We start from the raw sequence: 19,745 nt of genomic DNA on the forward strand, positions 1-19,745 counted from the left end.
ATTTAAAAAAAAAAAAAAAAACTCATCTTGAGAACAAACGTATGGACACCAAGGGGGGAAAGCGGCGGGGGTGTGGGGGTGGTGATGTGATGAATTGGCAATTGGGATTGACATGTATACACTGATGTGTATAAAATTGATGACTAATAAGAACCTGCTATATAAAAAAATAAATAAAATTCAAAAATTAAACAAAAACAAAAAACACCTCATCTCCCTAAACCTGCTAGTGCTATAGTCTCCCCCATCTCATTAAATGGCAGCTCCATCCTTCCAGTTGCTCAGGTCAATGACCTTGAAGCTATCCTCGATTCCTTTTTTTTCCTCACACTTCACACCCAGTCTATGAATAAATTCTGAAGCTCTATCTTCAATATGTATCCAAAATCAAACCATTTCTCACTACCTCCGTTATTACTACACTAACCAAACTGCCCATCTCTGAACTGTCTTAGCTCCTAAAGGTTTTCTTGCTTCCACCCTTGTCCCTCTGGCTCCTAACCTCCTTCTTTTGTCTTTGCTCAAAATGTCATTTTATCAATGAGGCCACACAAACTGCAACTCCCAACCCCCAGTATTCCCTATCTCCTTCCCTGCTTTATTCTTCTTTTCTTCACTGTCCTTGTTACCAACCAACACATTATATACATTTTAATTTTTATCATGCAAAACATAAGCTGTAAGTGGGAAGGGATTTCTATTAATTTGTTCATTAATATATCACCAGTACCTAAACTTCAATTATGTACACAGTAGAACAACATGATGGATACAAATATTAATAATAGTTTGGACAGTTTCCAAAAATGGCCCCCAATGAACCACATCTCCCAATTGGCTACTCTACTGGAGACCACACAGAAAGGCCACGTGGAGAGGCTCAGTCATCCAGCTGAGCTCAGCTTTCCAACCATACCCTCCAAAGTATCACACATCTTGGGACATTCCAGCCTCAGGTGACACCCAACTCCAGCTGCATGACAGACTACAAGTGAGACGACCAGAACCAACGCATAGAATAGGATGTTCATCTCACAGAACTCGGCACATAGCATCATAAGAAATAAATGGCAAAGACATATAGAGCTTAATCTGTACCAGCACATATATTAATCCGTTTAATACTTAAATAATCCTATGATGTAGGCACTATTATTATCCTTACTTTATAAATGAAGCAAGAGAAGCACAGGGACATTATTTGCCCAAGATCACACAATTAGTAAACTGCTGAAGTCAAGATTTTAAACTCAGAACAGCTCTGAAGTCCCCACTTAGCAATATTTTTTTCCCATTAGACTTCAAGTATACAGAATTAATCACAATTCTTTCCTTCAATACATACTCTCATTGTTCATCCACACATGGCCCACTTTTACTTGAGTTTTCTTAATAATGCAATAAACATCCACAAACTAGGACTCTGGCAACAGTCTATATTTACCCATAAGATTCCCCCTCCCATTCCCCTGCCTCCTCCCAACAATCATCCTGAATTGTTTTGATTTTCTTCCCTTCCTTTTTATGCACTTTACTGCACCAAAATGGAATCCTAAGAAGTACATATTTTCAGTTTAGCTGCTTTTAACTCACAAAAACGGAAGTATGTTGTATGTAATTTTAGGAATTTTTGTTTCACTAAAATAAATTCCTACTTTCGTGTCACTTGAGTTCCTTCATATAACATAAAATTTACCATTTTTAAAAATTTTATTGAAGAATAGTTGATTTACAATGTTGTGTTTAATTTCTGCTGTACAGCAAAGTGACTCGGTTATACATGTATAAGTTCTTTTTCATATTCTTTTCCATTATGGTTTATCACAGGATATTGAATACAGTTCCCAGTGCTATACAGTAGGACCTTGTTGTTTATCCATCCTATATATAATAATTTGCATCTGCTAATCCTAAACTCCCAGTCCTTCCCTTCCCTACCCCATTACCATTTTTAAATTTACAATTCAGTTACATGAAGTACATTCACAATGTTGTACACCATCACCACTATCCACCTCCAGAACTTTTTCATCACCGCAAACTGGAACTCTGTACTCATAAAACAATAACTCCTCACTATCCCCTCTCCCCAGACCCTGGTAACCACTACTAAACCTTCTGTCTCTATGAATATGCCCATTCTAGGTACCTCATATAAATGAAATCATACAATATTTGCCCTTGCGTCTGGCTTATTTCATTTAGCATAATGTTCTCAATGTTCATCCATGTCATAGCATATATTATTCTTTATTTACTTTGCTGTATATTTCCAGTGTGTGATGGACATTTGAGTTGTTTCTAGGCTTTCACTATCATGAATAGTGCTATTAACGTTCTTCTACATGTGCCAAAAAGTATCTCATGGGCATATCTACAAGACAGATTGCTGGGTTATAGCAAATATGAATATTCAACTTTAGGATCTGACATCAAACTGTCCTCAAAGTGTTTGCACCAATTTATAATCCTATCAGCAATGTATAAGATACCCTGTGAATCTACCTCCTTTCCAACATCAGATGTCCTAAGACTTCTTAATTTTTCCTAATCAAATAGGTATGGGCTTGGTCTACAGTTCACTGATCACTAATGACGTAATCTCTTTACATGCTTATCAGCCATATGCATTTCCTCTTCTGTGAAATGTGTTCTTGTCTTTTACACACTTTTCTAACTGATTTTGTTATACTTACTGATTTGTAATAGTTCTTCATATTTTTTTAATATTAACCCTTTGTCAACTGGATGTCCTGCAAATATCTTCTCCCAATTTTTAATGTCCTTTCCATTTTCTAGAAGGTGGAAAAATCTTTTTGAGCAAAAACTTAAATTTAATGAAGTCAAATTTATATTTATCAATCTTGTATTTTTTAGTCAATGATCTCTGCCTGGCTTAAACAATCTTTTACTCTCCAAGGTCTCATTTTCACCTAGACCTTCTACTAAGATTTGTGTGTGGGGGGGAGGGGGATGTCTACTAAAACTTTTAAATTTTTGTTTATGACATTTAAACCCTTAATCCGTCTAGAGTTGACTTCTTTCTTTTTAGAGGTCAGTTTTATTCTTTTTCTATACGGATGGCCATTTTTTTCCCAGCTCAATTTATTGAACATGACCTTCTTGACTGACAGCCACCTTTGTTGTGTATCAACATGCATAGGTGTTTATGAGTTTTCTATTCTAGTCCACTGGTTTGATCTTCCTGTCTATACAATTTGACACTTTTTTTAAAAATTTATTTTTTAACGTTTTTTTGGCTGCTTTGGGTCTTTGTTGCTGCACGCGGGCTTTTCTCTAGTTGCAGAGAGCAGGGGCCACTCTTTGTTGCAGTGCACGGGCTTCTTATTGCAGTGGCTTCTCTTGTTGCAGAGCACAGGCTCTAGGTGCGTGGGCTTCAGTAGTTGTGGCTCGCCGGCTCTAAAGCGCAGGCTCAGTAGTTGTGACTCATGGGCTTAGTTGCTCGGCAGCATGTGGGATCTTCCCAGACCAGGGCTTGAACCTATGTCCCCTGCATTGGCAGGCAGATTCTTAACCACTGCTCCACCAGGGAAGCCCCTGACACTATCTTAATTCTTCTATCTTATCAGAAGTCTTGCTATCCCACAGGGCAAGTCTTCCCCTCCCATTCCTTTTTAGAAGTGGCCAGCTATTCTTGGGTCCTTAACTCTTCTACATAAAATTTAGCATCAGCAAGTTCCACGAGAATCCCTGCTGGGATTATGAATGAAATTACATTTAATATATAGATCAAACTGTTTTTCAATTCACTAACATGACATATTCCTCTATTAAGATCTTATTTAATATCTCTTAGAAAAGTTGTACAATTTTCCCTTTAGAGGTCTAGTACATTTGTGTTAGACTGATTTTTAAAGTTGATATTGATACTACTGTGATGCCTTCTCTTTCATTGTTTTTTAGTGGTTTTTGCATACGTACAGAAATACAAGTGACTTTCAATAATCTTATATCCAGTCACCTGCTAAACTTACATAATTATTTTTAATAATTTGTCTGTGGATCCTTCTGTTTCCTATGTAAATGACCATATCACCTACAGATAAAATTTTATTCCTTCCTTTCCAATTCTTGTGCCTCTAATTTCTTCTACTCATCTTACATTACTACTTGGGACTGTCAATACAATGTTGAGTACACACAGTATCAGGCATTTTTGTCTCTGATTTTAAAGGGAGTGCTTCTAATGTTTCCCTACATAACATGTTTTCTCTATTTTTTTCTTATGGCTATTCTTTATCATATTGGAAGGGTTCCTTTTGCTCCTCATTAAGAATATATTATGGAGGGGCTTCCCTGGTGGCGCAGTTGAGAGTTGAGAGTCCGCCTGACGATGCAGGGGAAACAGGTTCGTGCCCCAGTCCGGGAAGATCCCACATGCCGCGGAGCAGCTAGGCCCGTGAGCCATGGCCGCTGAGCCTGCGCGTCCGGAGCCTGTGCTCCGCAACTGGAGAGGCCACAACAGTGAGAGGCCCGCGTATCGCAAAAAAAAGAATATATCATGGACATACATACTACTACATACAAAATAGATAACAAGGCCCCACTGTATAGCACAGGGAACGATACTCAGTATTTTGTAATAACCAGTAAGGGAAAAGAATCTGAAAAAGAATATATATATATAACTGAATCACTGTGTTGTACATCTGAAACTAACACAACATTGTAAATCAACTATACTTCAACAAAATAAAATTTTTTAAAAAAAGGATTATATCATGGAAGAGTGATTTAGAAAATGCTTTTTCTGCACCTATTAAAACGATCATTTTTTTTTGGTTTTTTAATCTATTAATGTGGTAAATTTTGAATTTCACTTATGGATTTTCTAATATAGAAATCCTTGCACACCTGAGATAAATCCAACTTGGTTTTGGATATTATCCTTTTTTGCATACTGTTGGTTTTGATTTGCTAATATTTTGTTTAGGTTGTAAAGTCTCTACTAGTGAATGAAATAAGTCTGTTATTTTCCACTGTCAAGTTTTTGTCTCATTTGGATGTCAGGGTTAGCTGGCAAATAGTCCCTATTTGTCTATTGCCTGAAAAAAAATTCTACAACAAAATTGAGATGTTCTAGTCTTTGAAAGATTTCTGACCTCACCTATAAAACCCAATGCTTTCTTTGTGGAAAGATTTATGTATGTATGTATGTATGTATTTATGGCTGCGTTAGATCTTCGCTGCTGTGCCCGGTCTTTCTCTAGCTGCAGCGAGCAAGGGCTACTCTCTGTTGTGGTGCACGGGCTTCTCATTGTGGTGGCTTCTCTTTGGTGCAGAGCACAGGCTCTAGGTGCACGGGCTTCAGTAGTTGTGGCACACGGGCTCAGCAGTTGTGGCACGCAGGCTCAGTAGTTGTGGCACATGTGCTTAGTTGCTCCGTAGCATGTGGGATCTTCCTGGAGCAGGGCTCAAACCCGTGTCCCCTGCACTGGCAGGCAGATTCTTTTTTTTTTTTTGGTACACGGGCCTCTCACTGTTGTGGCCTCTCCCATTGCAGAGCACAGGCTCCGGACGCGCAGGCTCAGCAGCCATGGCTCATGGGCCCAGCCGCTCCGCGCCATGTGGGATCTTCCCGGACCGGGCACGAACCCATGTCCCCTGCATAGGCAGGAGGACTCTCAACCACTGTGCCACCAGGGAAGCCCAGCAGGCAGATTCTTAAGCACTGCACCACCAGGGAAGTCCTGTGGGAAGATTTTTAATTGCTGCTTTAGCTTAATAAATATTAGATTATTCAAGCTTTTTTCTTCTTTCATTTTGTCTAAGTCTTCAAAATTGCTGGCATATAGTTGATAGTATTCTTTTAATCTTTATTTAGTGTACAGTTGCATCCTTCTTTCCATTCGTGATATTGTTTAACATATCTTATTACTTCTTCTACTTTAAAAAGTTTATTCTGTTCATTTCCTGATTATTATAAATTAGACACTTAGTTTACTCCTTTTATAATTAAATATTTAAGGCTAAAAATTCCTTCCCCCTCCTACCCCAGCACTACTTTATTCAGCTCATAGGTTTTGATATATAGTCTTCATTCTCATTCAGCTGTAGGTATTTTTAAATTTCCATACTTTATTTAATCCATGAATTATATAGCTATGCCTATGCATACTGTATTTCTCAAATGTCTGTTTTTGTGATTAACCACTAATTTAGCAGCACAGTGGGAGAGATCACCCTCTGCATAAAACCTGATCTTTGAAATTGTTACGGCTTTCACCATGGTCTAGTTGATGATCAATTCCATACTAAATGTGTGCAAAACTCTGTTCATTAGGTTAAGCTTGTTGGTTTTTTACAATCTTCTATTTCTGCCAATTTGTCAGCTTGACGTACAATTAATTAAGAGATGTAATGAAATCTCCCACCATGATGGTGGATTTCTCCATTGGTCCCAGTGTAGTTCTACCAATTTCACTCCATCTGCTGTAAGGATTTTTAATCAGAGGCATTCACGCTTTAAACTGTTCTATCTTCTTGGTGAGTGATTAATATATAGAGATTATAATTATGTAGTGTTTCTTTCCATCCCAACTAAGACATTCTGTCTTAAAGTATATTTTATCTTGTATTAGTATGGTCATGCCAACTTTCTTTTAGTTAGTATTTCCAGGTATGTATTTCCCCAATCTTTTTTTTTTTTTTTTTTTCAGTACGCAGGCCTCTCACTGTTGTGGCCTCTCCCATTGTGGAGCACAGGCTCCGGACGCACAGGCTCAGCGGCCATGGCTCACGGGCCCAGCCGCTCCGCGGCATGTGGGATCTTCCCGGACCGGGGCACGAACCCATGTCCCTTGCATTGGCAGGCGGATTCTCAACCACTGCGCCACCAGGGAAGCCCTCCCCAATCTTTTAATTTCAATTTTTGCATGCCCTTAAACTTTTGGCATGCCCTTGTAAAAAGCATATATCTGGATTTTGAGTTTTTTAATCTAATTTGTCTATTTTTATCTTTGGTGAATTTAGTCCATTTATTGTAATTGATATCTATAAATCTGTCTCTATCATCTTTTTTCTTTTCTTTTTTTTTTTAAGGACAAGTTTTGGCATTTCCAAAGAGTTTCTTTCTTTCTTTTTTTTTTTTTTTTTTTTTTAATTCACGGGCCCAGCCGCTCCGCGGCATGTGGGATCTTCCCGGACCGGGGCACGAACCCATGTCCCTTGCATTGGCAGGCGGATTCTCAACCACTGCGCCACCAGGGAAGCCCTCCCCAATCTTTTAATTTCAATTTTTGCATGCCCTTAAACTTTTGGCATGCCCTTGTAAAAAGCATATATCTGGATTTTGAGTTTTTTAATCTAATTTGTCTATTTTTATCTTTGGTGAATTTAGTCCATTTATTGTAATTGATATCTATAAATCTGTCTCTATCATCTTTTTTCTTTTCTTTTTTTTTTAAGGACAAGTTTTGGCATTTCCAAAGAGTTTCTTTCTTTTTTTTTTTTTTAATATTTACTTATTATTTGGTTGCACCGGGCAGGCTCCTTAGTTGTGGCTCACCAGCTCCATAGTTGCAGCATGTGGGCTCCTTTGTCGTGGCATGCAAACTCTTAGCTATGGCATACATGTGGGATCTAGTTCCCTGACCAGGGATGGAACCTGGGCTCCCTGCATTGGGAGCATGGAGTCTTAACCACTGTGCCACCAAGGAAGTCCCTGTCTCTACCATCTGAATTTAGCATTCCAGTTTGTCCTACTCTTCCTTTCACTCTTCCTTTTACCTTTCTTAAAATTGTATCTCTGTCTCCCTGCTAATAAGATATTAACTTTAGCACGATATCATTTGGACTTTAAATTCTGGAGTAGATATCTTTTTCTCTCTTGAATTTTCCTTTTCTCTCTTTTTTTTTCCCCCTTTGGCCTTAGCCTTTACAACAATAAATGATAACAAGGTATCTGATTACCTTTATTTCATATATCTCTTGTAATATTTTCTGGATTTGAATCTCTCAGTACTTCATCTAGAACTGTCTTCAATGTGGGCCTTTAGGTGGCAAGGCTTCCAATACTTCATATGCCTGAAAATATCTGTATCATCCCCTCCTATTTAAATAAATGTGGTTAGGTATAAAACTCTCAGTTTCCCTACAAAACCCTAAAAACACTCCTTTGTCTTCTTGCATTTAGCGATGTTGTTCAAAACTCTGATGTCAATTCAATTTTTGCTCCTTTGTGTGTGATCTGTTCTTTCTCTCTGAGGCTTCTACAATTTTCTTTTGCTGTAATACGCTTACATTTCACTACAATGTGTCTAGAAGTGAGTTTTTTCTGACCTCTTATTTTTAGCACTCTAAGAAACTCTTCCATCTGGGGACTTTCTTTTTCCTTTTTAATTCTAAAAGAGAACTATTTTTCCATTATTTCTTCAATACTTCCTCCTTTTCATTTTTATTTCTCTAAGATTCCTATTATTCAGATGTGAGTACCTCTACATCTATTCTCCTTATCTTTTAACTTTTCATTTATATTTTTCTTTGTCCTTTTTTCCTTTGTTCTGGGAGATTTCCTCAATCTAGAATTCTAATTCACTCAATTGTATCCATTCTGTTACATCCATCCAATGTGATGTTCTTTATTTCAACCACTATATTTTTCAAGCCTACAATTTCTGCTTGGTTCTATCAGCCTCTGCTTATTCTTGTTTCACGTTGCTAACATCATCCCTACTTCTTCTAGAATGATTATCAGTCTAACTTTAAACTTTTTAAAAAATTTTATTTATTTATTTATTTTTGGCTGCATTGGGTCTTCGTTGCCATGCGCAGGCTTTCTTTAGTTGCAGCGAGCGAGGGCTACTCATTGTGGTGGCTTCTCTTGTTGCGGAGCACGGGCTTTAGGCGCACGGGCTTCAGTAGTTGTAACACGCAGGCTCAGGAGTTGTGGCACACAGGCTCAGTAGTCATGGCGCATGGGCTTAGCTGCTCCACAGCATGTGGGATCTTCCCGAACCAGGGCTTGAACCTGTGTCCCTTGCATTGGCAGGCAGATTCTTAACCACTAAGCCACCAGGGAAGCCCTAACTTTAAACTCTTGATCCATCTGTTCTATTATTTATGTTCCAATGAAGCCTATATATTGTTCTCCTCTTGAAATACCTGTGCTCTTCAACGCTGTTATTTTTCCCTAGAGGACAGCAGCTATTCTGATAGGCAAAGCATAAGGGAGAAGACCAAATTCCAGCCAAAATCAGCCACAGTAAGCTGGAGTAAGGTAGGAAATGAACACTAAAGTAGAAAATCCCAAGCACCAGGTAACCACAATCACTATCCATCCCATACAATCACTGCTCAGACCAAGGATTCACCTTTTGTTCCCCAGGGAGATACAGCATTATGATAGGGATTTGGGGAGACCTAAGAATTAAGAAGGTAACGGACAGAGAAGTGACTGCCTAAAGTCAGTCATCACTTGTTTTTTTTCTCAACTCCTCCTCACAAGTATATGCTTTTATAATGCCCTGATTTACTTACTCTTAAGGAGAGCTGGACTAGGGTTGAGTCACAGCAAGTGTAGAAAAAGGTAATTCCAAGGTAATGAGGCAGGAGAGCAACTAGAGCAGTATTCCAATAGTTCCCTTCTTCCACGGTTTTATTCTCCTACAGCTACGCCTGGCTGACACCTGTCCTAGGCCAAAGACCCACCCTCCCCCAACCCCCACCTCCACCCCACAAAGCAGTTCAAAAAAGTCCACATTACCCATTTGTTTCTCACAGTATTTTCCTTTTATAGTCCCTCTAGGGATGATCTGAGAGAAAGGAGTCAGCAGTCATGCTAGTTCAGCATCTTAGTAGGAACAACACTTGACTGCTTGGCAGCTCTGAAGAATTTAAACCTCAATAAGGGTTTAACATCTGGTAGAAAGTGTTGTGCCATTAAAAAGATACTGATTTAAGGGTCATAGAAGTTCAGAGCAGGACAAATTACTTTTGATTGCAAGGCAGAGGAGGAATGAGAGAGAATGGCAATCGCAGTGGGAGGAGTTTAAAATGGGAGAACACTGGAAAGAATAGGAGAGAAAAATATCATGAGGAAAGGAATTGTTCTCGGATGTATGTGAGAAATGAAGTCAGTTGATGGGCTCTGAACCCAAAGCAAGATCTTGTCCCTTTTCCACCTGGAATCTGCTTTGAGTGCAACAGGGTTAGGTACTGTCAGTCTCTCCTTAATACAGAAAACTGAGGCTTAAAGAAGTCAAATAACTTGCCCAAGAGTAAAGCTTATCCTTTTACATTCAGTTTCTCAAACCAGAAAGTTAGAGTCATCTTGATCTCTCCCTCTTCTCCCATTATGACATCATCAAACTTTATGGATTTTAACTCCTGAATCTTTCAAAACCACGCCCTCTCTTCATCTTCACCACCAATTCCCCAAATCCAAAAACGTTATTTCTTGCCTGTGTCACTGCAATAGACTCTTAACTGTCTCTCTAACCCTGCTTCAATCCAAACTCCACACTACAGCCAGAAGGATTAAAAAATCAAAATAAAATAAACAATCCTACCCTGCCAGGCCCTGCTCCACTGCTTGCTACTGTTCGAAAAATAAAGAGCCTAGGCCCTCAGCACCTTGCCAGTCTTTCCAATTTACACTACTCTTTCCCACACTCCCTCCACCTCATCCACACTGATCTTTTACTTTCTCAAACAGGGCCTTTGCACACATTGTTCCTTCATTTTGAACACAGTTCTGTACAAGACTGACTCATCCTAAACCTTCCAGTCTCCAGTTAAATGTCATCTCCTCAACAATCATTAATAGGTGTTAAAACCATATAAGTGAAAGGTTGGGGGAAGGGGGGACTTAAAAACACACTGAGCAGGCTTACAGCATTTGACCCACTGACCAAATTTATCTCTAGAAAGAGCAGCATTCACACATTGTGTACTTCCTGTGTGAAGCAACAAGAAGCACCCAGTACCTCCTATGAAGTATTCTTGGCCCCCCACCCCCAATCCAAATCTAATCAAGCTTCTAGATCTAACTAATATGTGTTTGTAGGGGAAAAAATGGAGGGTGGAGGAATAAGTAAACAATACTAAAAGCAGGCAATTAGCCAAATCCAGAATGTAGGAAATTCTACAGGGTCTTGGGTGCAGCATTATTGTTGAAGTGGACAGACTGTTATAGAAACTTAAAAAACACTACCCTAATACAATGTGTGGACCTTGTTCAAGTCCTAATTCAAACAAGCCATCTGTAAAATGTCATTTTTTCCTAAACAATCAGGAAATTTTGAATTATGTACTAGGTATTAGATACTATTAAGAAACTATAAATGGTAGTAGAAAGGCACTGTGGTAAATTTTTTTTAAATCCTAACCTGATAAGAGCTACATCCTGACATATTTAAAGGTAAATAAAATGACACATCTGTGAAACTTTAAAATATTTCATTAAAAAGGTGGGAAAATAGAAAAAACAATATTAAATTAAAACAATAGGTTTTAATTACCTTATTGAATGGTACACAGCAAATGTGTAAGAAAAGACAAAAATTCCATGTGTTTATCTATTTTATCTTGAAAAAACTAGTAATCTTGGAAATACTATTCCAGTTATCTCCTTGGTCAAGGCTTTTCTGACTCCCCAAAGGAAGCTGATGACACCAGAGCACCTCTATTAAAACACTCACAACATTATATTTATGTTTTTATGTGTGTCCCCTACTGGATTGAAATCAGAGAGCAGGAACAGTCTTATACATCTCTCAATGATAACAGAAGAGTGGTTTTTACCCTACACTTAGTCCAAAAGACTCCTACACCTCATTTTCAAATCTCTACCTTTGAAGATAACTGTGATTTAAAGACTAATTAAAATAAAAGCTTCTTGTCAGAAGTCAGCAGAACTAATCATTCTTAACAATTCTTTAAAGCTCTAAGGACCTCTACTAAACACCAGTCTGATTGTCTTTCAACTAAATATGTAAAAGTAATAAAACCAACTGTTTTCTTTTAAAAAAGAAACTACCATTCAGATGTTGTTTTAGTTCTTACCAGGTCTGTTACACATCTAAAAAGGTGAAGTGTGTAGCAAGAGTATGCTCCAGCAGTTTGCAAAACAAACAATATGCTAGGAAACAACCTAAAAATCCATCAATGGGGAGCTGGTTAAAGAAATTCTTGTACAACCCTATAATTCAATACTATGCAAGCCCTTAAAAGAAAATATATGTATACTTTATCGAAAGCTGTCCCTGATGTTATTTGAAAAACTTAAGGTACAGAACAGTAGACACAAAATGACGCCACTGTTGTTTAAAAATGTGAATATGTGTGGAAAAAGTCAGGAAGGACATAATACCAAGCAGTTAAGGGGAGCTAGCTTGAGGAGAGGACAGGTTAGGGACAATGGACAATTAACTTTACACATTTCTGTATTGTGTGGTATTTCTTTTTTTTAACAACAAGCAAGTAGTATTTTAGTTTTTTAAAAAACTTTAAAATAAAAAATTGTGATCCTGACCGTACTGTGAAACAAAATATTCCGAAATAAATACTTCTAAACTAAATTAACTTTTCATAGCAGGTATGTATGAGGAGGGAGGGGACTAAACCCAAACTGAGATGTAGTAAAATTTAATACCAAAAGGTACCGAGTTATCTTTGATACTTGTTCCCCGTGCCAACATCCCAAAGCATGGAGCAGCTTCGTAACTAATAGATCTTCCCGGATGAAGGAAAACAGAAGCAGCATTTTCTCCGGGTGTCGCTTTAAAACAGCGGTTTTCAAACTTGAGGGTGTATAAGAATCAATTGTGAAATGTGCTGATTAAAATACATATTCCCGAGCCCCAGCTCCTGGTATTCTGTTAGGGGAAGTCTGGGTGTGGCCCCCAAATGAGCATTCTTCAAACAAGCACTCAAGTGTCTCTGAGACAGATGGTCCGCAGCCCTGAAAATTACTACCTTAAAATCTTGAAGACACCTCAATGTCACTCTCTCCGCCTCCCTCTTTCCCACCTTTCCTCCAAAGCGCCTCAGTCATCCTATTTTGCGTCCAATTAAGCATCGTCAATCTATTTCGATTTGGTTTGTAACCTGTTGGCCGACCTGCATCACGTCACTCCACCTCCATTTTTGTCCTCTGCTGATTCTCATCTTATAACCCTTCCTCCACCAGCCCTTCTTCCGCCCTGTGCGACCTTCCCCACGCCGCCACCCACGCCTCTAGCTCCTCCCGCCGGCTACCCCGGCTCTGGGGCCTGCAGAACTGGCCGCGCCGCGCCCGCTCCCCACTCTACACTTCCCACCCCCGGCCTCCCGGCACCCCGCCGACTAAACCCAAAAGCCACACCTTACGGCCGCTCCATGAGTCGCTCCCCCGCAGAGCCCAGGGGGGAGGGGGCGTCAGTCACAGGCCCTAAGGCCTCAGCAGCATTTTGAAACGGCGAGTAGTGAGGGCGCAACTTCCGGCCTCGCCAACCCATCTCTCCTAAGAGCTTCCGGTGAGGCCTCCAGAACCATAGATGGGCCAACTGGATGGCTAGAGAGCCAGAACGCTGAGCCGTCCCTACCATAGAGTAGATCCAGTCCGGGGAAAGAGAGTCGCTGGACCTGGACAACTAAGCGTTGTGAGGTTTCAAGAGAGAACATTTGAGGAAATTGCAGGGTCTTGTGATATTCATAAACATGTCCTGGGAGATCAAAAAACAGAGAGGGGAGAAAGCTAAAAGCATAATCAGAGGCCACCTTTTCAGCTCTTCAGAAAGCTGAAAAGCCACTCCCTCTGCTTCTCAGTGTTAACTTATTCATTCTTACTCCCCAGAGGTGGCTGGAGCGGAGAAAGAGCATCCTACTGTTGTCGCTAACTGGGTGAGAATAAGCCTAGTATATACACGAATCACTACAAGGAATGCTAAAAGAGAGATGCAAAGGACAATGAGGTGGAGCTTATTTGGATCACACAACCAGGTCATCTAACCTGCTTTCTCCCAATACAAAAGTACCTTCAAACCTCTCAGGCAGGCTGTCTTCAACCTCTGCCAGTGCCAACTGGCATGACCTCCCCCCAATACCTCATTTCGTTTATTTTAGGATGATTCTAGGTGTTAGAGGAATTTCTGGGCTGAAATACGTTATTTTGCCATTTCTCTTGGTTTCAGTTCTGCAGTTTGGAGAAGAGTAAGGCTTTATTCTTTCCAATATAAGTACTATTGGGTTTTTTTGCAGACAGTTATCATGTCCCATCTCTAACCCTCTCTTTTGTTTTTCTGCAGGCTGAAAATCCCCTCAGAACCTTCAACTATTTTTTTGCCATGGCTTCAAGCCCCCTTGCCACCCTTCTGAACAAGTACCTCTTTGTCCTATTTAAAATGTGACTGCCAGAACCAGATACACACCCATGCAAAATAAAATGGGGCAATGACCTCTCTTAATTTGCACATTGCACCTTGCTCTATTTCTGGCATAACCTCCGACTTAGGTGGAGATCCAGAGTTCTGTAAATGAGCTGAAGAATTAATTCTTTTTTCACAGTTGCTCCCAGAGAGCTTTTTTAGGTGAACCACTGTCAACTATTTCTCCTCTCTTTTTCTGCAGTTAATTTTAATTTTTGAAAAAATCCCGAACAGGAGTTTGTTTTGTATCTTTTAAGTAGTACCTTGTTACTTTAGGTCCTTTCCTACTGTCTCCTGGACTCTAGTAATTGTGATCCTGTCATGCAATTCAGTTTGTCGACAAGTATTTGTTGAATATCTGCTGTGTGCCAAGCACCAGTGTAGAGGATTCTAAAACAAGTGACACCTGGAATCTGCCTAGAGGAGGCCTCAGACTGTCCAGGTAAAGAGAATGTGGTAAGTGCAATGATGAGCTGCAGTTAGCCTTGTCTGGAGAGTCAGGAGAGATTAGCTCTTTCACTTTTGCATTTTGCAAATTGTTGATTAACATATCTTACTTATTTTCATTTAAAGTCTTGGTAAATATGTTGAATAGGGCATGATTAAGAATAGAGCTTTTCCCCTCATGGTTGTCTCTTGATTCATGATTAATTGTTCCTCTTCCAGGGTTGTTCTTAAACCAATTATCCCACCTACTAGAAGTCAACATCTGGAAACATTTCTCTGACCTTTCCCAAGGAATTCATAAAACTTCATTAAATGACTTTCTATCATGAAAACAAATCATAACTATAGTATTTCTTCTACCAGTCAAGTAATCTTGCCAAAAAAGAAAATGAAATTGGCTTAACAAGCTCATAACTGACTCAGTGATCACCGCTTCCTTCTCTAAGAAATGTGCTCACAAACCATTTATTCAGTAAAGAAACAGGAAATCTGGGTTTAGTCTAGCTATTCTAGAAACGAGAAAGTTACACAGGTCTTCAGTTTCCCAATCTGTAACATAAAATGGCTGAATCAGATGACTTTTCTAAGGCCCATTGCAGCTTTAAAGGAATTAGAAGCCAATGTTACTGGTCTAGAGCCTTTCTTAAAAGTTATAAGAAGTGGGCTTCCCTGGTGGTGCAGTGGCTGGGAATCTGCCTGCCAATGCAGGGGACACGGGTTCGAGCCCTGGTCCGGGAAGATCCCACATGCCATGGGGCAACTGGGCCTGTGCACCCCAACTACTGAAGCCTGTGCACCTAGAGCCCATTCTCCGAAAGGAGAGAGGCCACCACAGTGAGAAGCCCGCGCGCCGCAAAGAAGAGTAGCCCCCTCTCACCGCAGCTAGAGAAGGCCCGCGTGCAGCAACAAAGACCCAATGCAGCCAAAAAAAAAAAAAAAAAGTTATAAGGAGTTACTTCAGACATACAAAAAGGTATAATGAAGAGTATGACTTCCTGTTCCCCACCATTCTTCCTATAGAACAATACTTTACCTATAAAAATGTTCCCCGCAGTCCCTTCTCCGATGGCATCTCCCTTCTTCAACTGCAGAGGGAACCATTATCCTGAGTTTGGTACTTACCCCTGCCATGCATTTCTTTAGACTTTTAGGTTATATACCTGTATATATTCCTTTCAAATATTTTATGCTTTAAAATTTTTTTAAATTTGTCTTCATGTTTGTCCCTCTATCTGCACATTGTCTGTGTCCTAATCTCCTTTTCTCATAGGACATCAGCGATATTGGATTAGGGCCCACTTGTGAAAATGACCTCATTTTCCCTTAATCATCTCTGTAAAGGGCCTATTTTCAAATCGAGTCACATTCTGAGGTACTGGGGCTTAAAACTTCAACATATGAATTTTGAGAGGACACAATTCAGCCCATAACAGTAATGAATGCACCACCATTTTTTTTATCCCATCTCTTCCTTTGACAAATATTTAGGTGTTTCCTATTGTTTGCTCTACAAACAATGCTGCTTTCAACATTCTTGTATGTGTCTCCATGTGTACTTTAGGAAGTAGAATTATTGGGTAATATACACATTATCAACTCAATTAGATCGTGATAAAGTGTTTCCAAAGTGATTGTAGAAGTATACACTCCTGAAAGGAGTGTATAAGGATTCTGTTGCTTCACATTTTCGCCAACACTTGTATAATAACAAGGTTTTTAAAAAATAGATGTGAAATGATTTCTCGTGGTGGTTTGATTTATGTGTCCATGATTATTAGTAAGTTTGAGTATTTTTTCATCTTTATTGACTACTCATCTATAAATTGCCCATATCTTTTGCCCATTTTTCTATTGGTTTGTCTTTTTCTTATTGATTTATGAGTTCCCTATATAATCTGGATATTAATCCTTCTTAATTATATGTATTACAAATAACATCTTCAAATCTATAGCTTGTTTTCACTTTTTGAATGTCCTTTGAACAGAAGTTTTTTAATGAAGTCAAATTTATTAATTATTTTCTTTATGACAGCTTATTTATTGTATATTATTTAAGAGGTTCCTTCCTGTCTATGAATCATAAAGACACTTTGTATATTTTCTTCTAAAAGTTCTAAATATTTGCTTTTCACATTTAAGCTTTAACTCATTTGTGGTGAATTTTTGTGCATGTTGTAATGCAGAGATCCTATTTTACTTTTTCAATTACAAATTGAACAACAAATGTATGGCTCTACTACTGAATCTATAAACTGTGAGTCTATAGGTTCTTGAATTAATCTTTCCTTCCCATTTAACATAATCACTGAAGGTTTTGTAGAAGAATGGAGCCTTTAAGAACGAATAGGGGGCTTCCCTGGTGGCGCAGTGGTTGAGAGTCCGCCTGCCGATGCAGGGGACACGGGTTCGTGCCCTGGTCTGGGAAGATCCCACATGCCGCGGAGCGGCTGGGCCCGTGAGCCATGGCCGCTGAGCCTGCGCGTCCGGAGTCTGTGCTCCGCAACGGGAGAGGCCACAACAGTGAGAGGCCCGCATACAGGAAAAAAAAAAAAAATGAAAGAATTTCAAGAGGCAGAGGTGAGAGAAGTCATTTGAAGAAATATGGCATAAATAATGAGGAGAGGGAGGAAGAATTAGAAGACTTTCTAAAAACCAGAGAAAGAAAGAGTCTCCTCTGATTGAAATGTTGATTACTGTATAGAAGATAGGCACTGTATTGAATTACACTGTCCAATATGATAGCCACCAGGCACATGTGGTTTGAAATGTGGCTAGTCCTAATGGAGATGTGCTGTAAGTGTAAAATACACATCAGATTTCAAAGACTTAGTAGGAAAAAAATAATGTAAAATATCTTAATAATATTTTGTATTGATTACATGTCAAAACAATATTTTGATATATATTGAGTTGAAAAAAGTGTACAATTAATTTTATTGCTTCTTTTTTTTTTTTTTGGTACGCAGGCCTCTCACTGCTGTGGCCTCTCCTGCTGCTATGTTTTTTTTTTTTTTTTTTTGGTACGCAGGCCTCTCACTGCTGTGGCCTCTCCTGCTGCTATGTGCAGGCTCCACACGCGCAGGCCCAGAGGCCATGGCTCACGGGCCCAGCCGCTCCGCGGCATGTGGGATCCTCCCAGACCGGAGCACAAACCCGTGTCCTCTGCATCGGCAGGCGGACTCTCAACCACTGCGCCAGGGAAGCCCTCTTTTTGCTTTTTTAATGTGGCTACTAGAAAATTTTAAATTGCATATGTGGTTTGCATTATATTTCTATTAAATGGTACTGGCATGGGTTGGATTTGCAGGCTGGATTTTGAATGCTGCTCTAAAAAGTTCCATGTGTTATTCAATAAGTAGCAGGGAAGACTCAAAGGGTTTTGAGCAAAGAAAGGTCAATCTAATATTCCTAATTTGATGACTCAACATCCCATCTACACACAGCCACTTTTAGAAACCATTCTACCATTAGCCCTATGTGGATGATTAGCTCTGGTCATTTGATTCTTACAGAGAATACTTAATATGGTAGTCCTTGTTATTGTTTTTAATGTAACATGAATGGAACAAATCTAATGTGTGTTCCTTTGAGTGAGAAATTGGGACATTAATGAGTCAAAATTTTAATAGCTCCCCATTGCTTAGGGGATAAAGTTATTCTTCTGCCCAAATTATTAATAACTCAATATTGTCAGCTTTCCAAATTCTCTACATCACCCTCCACTCCAGTCAAACATATGTTAAGCCTTAAATCGTAGCAACGTTTTCTTAGGTCAGTCTCCCAAGGCAATAGAAATAAAAGCAAAAATTAACAAATGGGACCTAATCAAACTTACAAGCTTTTGCACAGCAAAGGAAACCATGAACAAGATGAAAAGACAGCCTATGGACTAGGAGAAAATATTTGCAAATGATGAGGCTGACAAGGGATTAATTTCCAAAATATGCAAACAGCCCACACAACTCAATAACAAAAAAAAAACAACCCAATCAAAAAATAGGCAGAAGGGGCTTCCCTGGTGGGACAGTGGTTAAGAATCCACCTGCCAGTGTAGGGGACACGGGTTCGAGCCCTGGGCTGGGAAGATGCCACATGCCGCGGAGCAAATAAGCCCTTGCGCCATGACTATTGAACCTGCGCTCTAGAGCCCGCGAGCCACAAATACTGAGCCTGTTTGCCACAACTACTGAAGCCCACGTGCCTAGAGCCCGTGCTCTGCAACAAGAAAAGCCCACGCACTGCGATGAAGAGTGGCCCCCCACTCACCGCAACTAGAGAAAGCCCTCGCACAGAAACGAAGACCCAACACAGCCAAAAATTAATTAATTAATTAATTTTTTTAAAAAAGTCCACAAATAAATGCTGAAGAGTGTGTGGAGAAAAGGGAACCCCTCCTACATTGTTCGTGGGAATGTAAATTGGTGCAGCCACTATGGAAAACAGTATGGCAGTTCCTTAAAAAACTAAACATAGAGTTGCCATAAGATCCAGCAATCCCACTCCTGGGCATATATCCAGAGAAAACTATAATTCGAAAAGATACATGCACCCCAATGTTCATAGCAGCACTGTTTACGGTAGCCAAGACATGGGAGCAACCTAAATGTCCATGAAGAGATAGAGAAGATGTGGTAAATATATACATAAAAGAATGAAAAAATGTCATTTGCAGCAACATGGATGGACCTAGAGATTATCATACTAAGTGAAGTAAATCAGAAAGAGAAAGGCAAATATATGATATCATTTATATGCAGAATCTGAAATATGATAGAATGAACTCATTTACAAAACAGAAACAGACTCACAGACATAGAAAACATAGAAAAACTTATGGTTACCAAAGGGGAAGGAGATCAGAGGGATAAATTAAGAGTTTGGGGGCTTTCCTGCTGGCGCAGTGGTTGAGAGTCCGCCTGCCGATGGAGGGGA

At 39.6% G+C, this 19,745-nt stretch overlaps 1 protein-coding gene across 7 annotated transcripts in view; it reads right to left on the reverse strand.

Annotated features, from left to right (window-relative positions):
- Positions 1 to 13,437, reverse strand: part of MDM4 (MDM4 regulator of p53) — a 44,337-nt gene extending 30,900 nt beyond the window's left edge. For all 7 annotated transcript variants that reach the window (XR_449447.3, XR_449446.3, XM_007130820.4 and 4 more), the window contains exon 1: positions 13,325 to 13,437. The gene's annotated coding sequence lies outside the window, so the exon portion shown is untranslated. The remainder of the gene's footprint in view (positions 1 to 13,324) is intronic.
- Between the last annotated feature and the right edge of the window lie 6,308 nt (positions 13,438 to 19,745).

Source organism: Physeter macrocephalus, chromosome 4 (assembly GCF_002837175.3).
Source record: "Physeter macrocephalus isolate SW-GA chromosome 4, ASM283717v5, whole genome shotgun sequence".
NCBI classification, from domain to species: domain Eukaryota; kingdom Metazoa; phylum Chordata; class Mammalia; order Artiodactyla; family Physeteridae; genus Physeter; species Physeter macrocephalus.